The sequence below is a fragment of the Octopus sinensis genome, linkage group LG5 (genome assembly GCF_006345805.1).
Source record: "Octopus sinensis linkage group LG5, ASM634580v1, whole genome shotgun sequence".
Lineage (NCBI taxonomy): Eukaryota > Metazoa > Mollusca > Cephalopoda > Octopoda > Octopodidae > Octopus > Octopus sinensis.
The window spans coordinates 74,109,772-74,116,085 of record NC_043001.1 but is presented as its reverse complement, the minus strand read 5'-3'; positions in this window follow the sequence as shown (position 1 = coordinate 74,116,085).

Sequence of the window (6,314 nt, the reverse complement as noted above, 5' to 3'; positions counted from 1 at the left end):
CCTCAGCAGTCACAGCCCATGTTTCACTACCATGTAGCATGGCTGTTCGAACACATGCATCATACAGTCTGCCTTTTACTCTGAGCGAGAGGCCTTTAGTCACCAGCAGGGGTAAGAGCTCTCTGAACTTTGCCCAGGCTATTCTTACTCTAGCAGTTACACTTTCAGCACACCCACCCCCGCTACTGACTTGGTCACCTAGGTAACGGAAGCTATCAACTATTTCTAGTTTTTCTCCCTGGAATGTGGTGGAAGTTGGTCTCTGTGCATTTTCAGTGTTTATTGCTCCTGAGCATCTGTCACATACAAAAACCATTTTCCTAGTTAGCCTTCCTTTGACATTGCTGCACCTCTTATGTGTCCATAGCTTACACTTGGTGCATCTTATAGAGTTTCTACCTACGCCTTTTCTACGGATCGAGCAGGGCCATCTACCTGAAGGCGTTTGTGATTTGTCTACCTTCCTACTTATCAGGACTTTGGTTTTAGCTAGGTTGACTCTAAGGCCCTTCGATTCTAATCCTTGCTTCCACACCTGAAACTTCTCCTCCAGTTCTGATAGTGACTCAGCAATTAGAGCAAGGTCATCAGCATAGAGGAGCTCCCAGGGGCATTCTGTCTTGAATTCCTCCGTTATTGCCTGGAGGACTATGATAAATAGGAGGGGGCTGAGGACTGAACCTTGGTGGACCCCAACCTCTACCCGGAATTCTTCACTGTACTCGTTGCCAACCCTCATCTTACTAGCAGCGTCCCTGTACATGGCTCGCACAGCTCTCACTAACCATTCATCTATCCCTAGTTTTCTCACTGACCACCAGATAAGGGATTGGGGGACCCTGTCGAAGGCTTTCTCCATGTCAACAAAAGCCAGGTACAGGGGCTTATCTTTGGCTAGGTATTTCTCCTGCAGCTGTCTTACCAGGAATATAGCATCAGTAGTACTTTTCCCTGGCACGAACCCAAACTGCATCTCATCTAAACTAACTCTCTCTCTAATTAGTTGGGCTATGACCCTCTCCGTAACCTTCATTACCTGATCCAACAGCTTGATACCCCTGTAGTTATTTGTATCTAAGGCGTCACCTTTACCTTTGTAGCAGCTGACTATTATGCTGCTACACCAGTCATTAGGAATGACTCCTTCGTGTATCACTTGGTTAACTATACGGGTGACTAGGCTATAGCTGACACTACCAGATATTTTGAGCATCTCTGCAGTAATTGCTGATGGGCCTGGGGCTTTCCCTGTCTTCATGCTTCTAATTGCCTTAACTACCAAGGAACTGTCAACTCGGATAGCTGGTCCCTTTGTTGGGTCGACATTCAGCAGACTCTCTTTATCCCATTCATTTTCTTTATTCAGCAACCTTTCATAGTGGCGTCTCCAATCCTCTCTCTTTACATCCTCATTTAGCGCAAGTGAACCATCATCCATGCGAACACATTTCTCTCCTACCACATCACGATTCTCTCTCACACATTGTCTTGCAACACGAAATACCTCAAGTCTTTCATCCTCACGGTGCAGAACATTGGCAAATTTTTTTTTATCTGCTTCCCCTCTGGCTAAATACACCTGCCTCCTAGCTTCCCTTCTGACAGTCTGATACACTTCCCTGCTACCACCGTTCTTCCAAGCCTGTTTCTTTTGTCTAATAGCCCTGTCAACAATATTGTTCCACCACCACATTATTTTGGGTCTTGAGGGGACTTTGCACCAACCACAGATCTGGTCAGTGGCTCTCAGCAGGTTGTCCCTTAGAGACCTCCAGTTGTCACACATATATATATATATATATATATATATATACACATCTGTGTGTGTGTGCATCTTTGTGTTTCTCCCCACCACCACTGCTTGACAACAGGTGTTGGTTTGTTTACTTTCCATTAACTTCAAAGTTCAGCAAAAAGAGACTGATAGCTTAAGTTTCTGGCTTAAAAATGATTACTGGAGTCAGTTTGACTAAATCCTTGAAAATGGTGCCCCAGTAAGGCTGCAGTCTAATGACTGGAACAAGTAAAGGATAAATTAAAAGAAAGGATATTCTATTACATCTAAAATACTGAAGTATGTTTAACATTATGTTACATCAATAAAATTTAGTTTTCCTATGTCCATTTAAACATGAATGTTCTGTTAGGACAAACTATATTGCAGTGCATGAGTGAAACATCCACATTTAAGTGAGTATAAACATACCTCCCAGTATTAATATTGCCTCTGTTCTAATATTATAGGCACAGGAGTGGCTGTGTGGTAAGTAGCTTGCTTACCAACCACATGGTTCCAGGTTCAGTCCCACTGCGTGGCACCTTGGGCAAGCGTCTTCTACTATAGCCTTGGGCCGACTAAAGCCTTGTGAGTCGTATATATATATATATGTATGTTTGTGTTTGTCCCCCCAACATTGCTTGACAACCGATGCTGGTGTGTTTACATCCCCGTCACTTAGTGATTCAGCAAGAGAGACTGATAGAATAAGTACTAGGCTCACAAAGAATAAGTCCTGGGGTTGATTTGCTCGACTAAAGGTGGTGCCCCAGCATGGCCACAGTCAAATGACTGAAACAAATAAAAGAATCAGCAAAATATCTCAGCTTCTGCTGACTAAATTTTGAGTTAAAATTTTAAAGTTAATTAATAAATAGAGCAATAATTATTTAACCCTTAAGTATTTAAACTGGCCATTTCAGGCCCGAACATTCTACCCATTTTCTGTTCAGACCTGACCTCTTACACCTACTCTACAATGTTATTCTAAATATAATCAATCACATCATTAGAATCTCAAAGCTAAAAGCTAAAACATAATTCAAAACAATGTGACTCAATAAGCATTCCTTTCACAGAGTAATTTGAATGCTTAAAGGCTTATACAAAAATGAGCTAAGAAAAATAGCTGAGTGGCCAGTAGCATCTATCTGAACAGACAAATACAGGTATATTAAATAGCATACAACATAGATTCTTGATTTATTAACATTATTTCTGCCTCTAGACTAGTGATTCTCAACTAGCGTCCATATGACCCTTGAGGTTTCATATAAGATTTTGTTGAAGCTTATGAGCAATAAATTGGTATTTACGTCAACTACACACAAAATATTATGATAATTTGTATATTAGAATTTCTAATAATATCCAACTATGCAAATATAATATAATTTTTTTTAATATGGGAGTCCAGTAGAGTAAAATATAAATTAAAAGGAGTCCAGAGGTAAAACAAAAAAAGTTGAGACTAGCTGCTCTGAAGGATATTATTATAATTACCAAGTGACAATTAAGTCCAGCTCCACTTGAGGAGGGGAGATAATCATAAGAATTGTGTATTCTCCTAAATTGACATGACATTAAGGAAAAGGACAGGCTTAATGTCTGGAGATAAGAGGACAGTCATTTTCTGGTTCAATTGCCATCATCAGCACAACAATTGCCTGACCATATATTCAGCAGCCAAAGGACTGAGACTTATACAAAATAGCATAGAAAATAAAATAACTGTTTAGATAGTTGACACCTCTCACATCTTTTTTACCATTCTTGAAGAAGGAACTTAGTTTTTACTATTGCAAGTTTCAACTTCAGTTACGAAGCAGGAATTAAATTCATTGCAAAGTAAATTCCCAAAGAATTTCAAGTTTTCAATGATGGGATAGTAGTACTGGAAATGGTTTCTAATAATAATAATTCTTTCTACAATAGGTACAAGGCCTGAAATTTGGGGGTGAGGGAAACATTGATTACATCACTCCCAGTACTTGACTGGTACTTATTTTATCGACCCAGAAAGGATAGAAGGCAAAAGGTGGATTTTGAACTCAGGATGTGAAGACAGGTGAAATACTGCCAAGCATTTCACCTGGTGTGCTAACGATACTGCCAGCTGACTGTAATTATAATAATAAATTTCAGATGATAATAAATCCTTACTAATTTTGGAACAAGGCCAACAATTCTGAGGGGAGGAGCACAGTTGAGGAAACTGATTTCAGTGCTTGACTAGTACTTTATTTTATTAACCTCAAAAGGAAGGCAAAAATCAACTTTCATGGGATTTGAACTCAGAACATATGGGGGTGGGGGAACCCACAAGGGATTTTGTCTAACAGTTTTGTTGATTTGCCATACTTAGAAAAAATGCCTTGCTGTATTTAGACACAACTCATTCTGAGTTCAAATATCAGCAGTACAACTACAGTTTGGTGTACTCCAACTTTGACTATAATAATAATAATAATTTCAAATTTTGGCACAAAGCCAGCAAGTTTGGGGGAGAAATAAGTTGATTACATCTACCCCAGTGCTCAACTGATACATATTTTATTAACCCCAAGAGGATAAAAAGCAAAATCGACTTCGGCAGGATTTGAACTCAGAACATAAAGACAAATGAAATGCCATTAAGCATTTTGCCCAGCATGCTAATGACTCAGCCACCTTACTGTCTTAGTAGTAGTAGTAGTAATCATAATAATGATGGCCACTCCTGTTGATTTTGACAAATGAGCGTTTGATGGAGATAATTTTTTTTTAAAAAGGGAGACAAACAAAAAATTGTAAAAATAAAACAAGTTGCATCTATTTGTGATGGATGCATGGATGTAATTGGAGTCCAGGTATGGATTTTGTTATGAAGTCAGACGGGGTCACTGGTGATTTTGATTCTGCCTGGACACAAGGTCACAAAACTGGATGGAAGAGTGACAGTTAAGTGAATCATCCACAGAACTTGATTGGGAGTTAATTTCATTGACTCAAGAAGGATGAAAGGCAATGTCACCTTTAGCAGGATTTGAACTCAAAATGTAAAGGGATATAACTAAACACAACAATGCAATTTGCCCACTGCACTACTAGTTCTACCATCTAATCCTACCATTTTGCTTGCTACTCTACCAGTTCTATACCCACCATTCCTAATTTCTCTAATATGGCACATAGTTATAAATTGGAAGGAAGAAGATTAGTTAATAATATTGGCCCAGCTTTTGACTGGTACTTTATTTTATCTGCCCCAGAGGATGAAAGGCAAAGTTGATTTCAACAAGATTTGAAATCAGAATATTAAGACATAGACAAAACTCAGAACACATTTCATCCACTGCCATATCAATTTTGCACATGACAGTACTACTGCTGCTGTTACTGCTACTACTACTACTACGAAGAATAATAATTTCTGATATAGGCACAACACCCAAAATTTGAGAAAAGGGAATAGTTGAATACTAATACTTTGCTGTTGCTCTATCAACTTTGAAAGGATAAAAAATCAAAGTTGGCCTCAGTGGAATTTAAATTTGGAATGGAAAGAGCCCAAAGAAATAATGCAAAGCGGCAAGCTGGCAGAAACGTTATCCCACCGGGCGAAATACTTATTGGTATTTCGTCTGCCATTACGTTCTGAGTTCAAATTCCACCGAGGTCGACTTTGCCTTTCATCCTTTTGGGGTCGATAAATTAAGTATCAGTTATGCACTTTGGTTGATGTAATCGACTTAATCCCTTTGTCTGTCCTTGTTTATCCCCTCTATGTTTAGCTCCTTGTGGGCAATAAAGAAATAAGAAATACTGCAAAGCATGTACTTTCTGCCAACTGGCCATCTTAATAATAATTCTCTCTATAGCAGGTACTTATTTGATTGACCCTGAAAGGATGAAAGGCAAAGTTGACCTCAGTGAAATTTGAACTCAGGATATAAAGCTAGAAGAAATGCTAATAAGCATTTTGTCCAGTGTGGTAACGATTCTTCCAGCTCACTGCCTTTTTAAGAATAACAATAATGATAATGTTAATAATAATATAGATGATGATAATGGTTTCAAATTTTGGTACAGTGGCAGCAATTTTAGAGAAAGGGTAAGCTAGTAACATTGACCCCAGCATGCAACTGGTACTTGTTTATTGACCCCCAAAAGGATGAGAAAGGCAAAGTTAACCTTGTTGGAATTTGAACTTACAATGTAAAGCCAGACGAAATGCTACTAAGCATTTTGCCCGATGTGATAATGATTCTGCCAGCTCACCACCTTATTATAATAATATAGTAATTAAAAACGGGGGTGGGGGGATACTTGTAGACTAATAGATTTAAGTGTTCCCACTGATTAAAATATATCTGTAAAGGAATTTGACAAATTAAGTAAATATAAGGACCTGAAAATTGAAATACAAAAGATATGGCATCTTAAAGCGAGAACTGTTCCGGTTATAGTGGGTACCCTAGGTATGATAAGAAAAGGGATGTCAGAAACATCTAGATAATATACCAGGAGAACTATGTCTCAGAGAAATCCAAAAGTA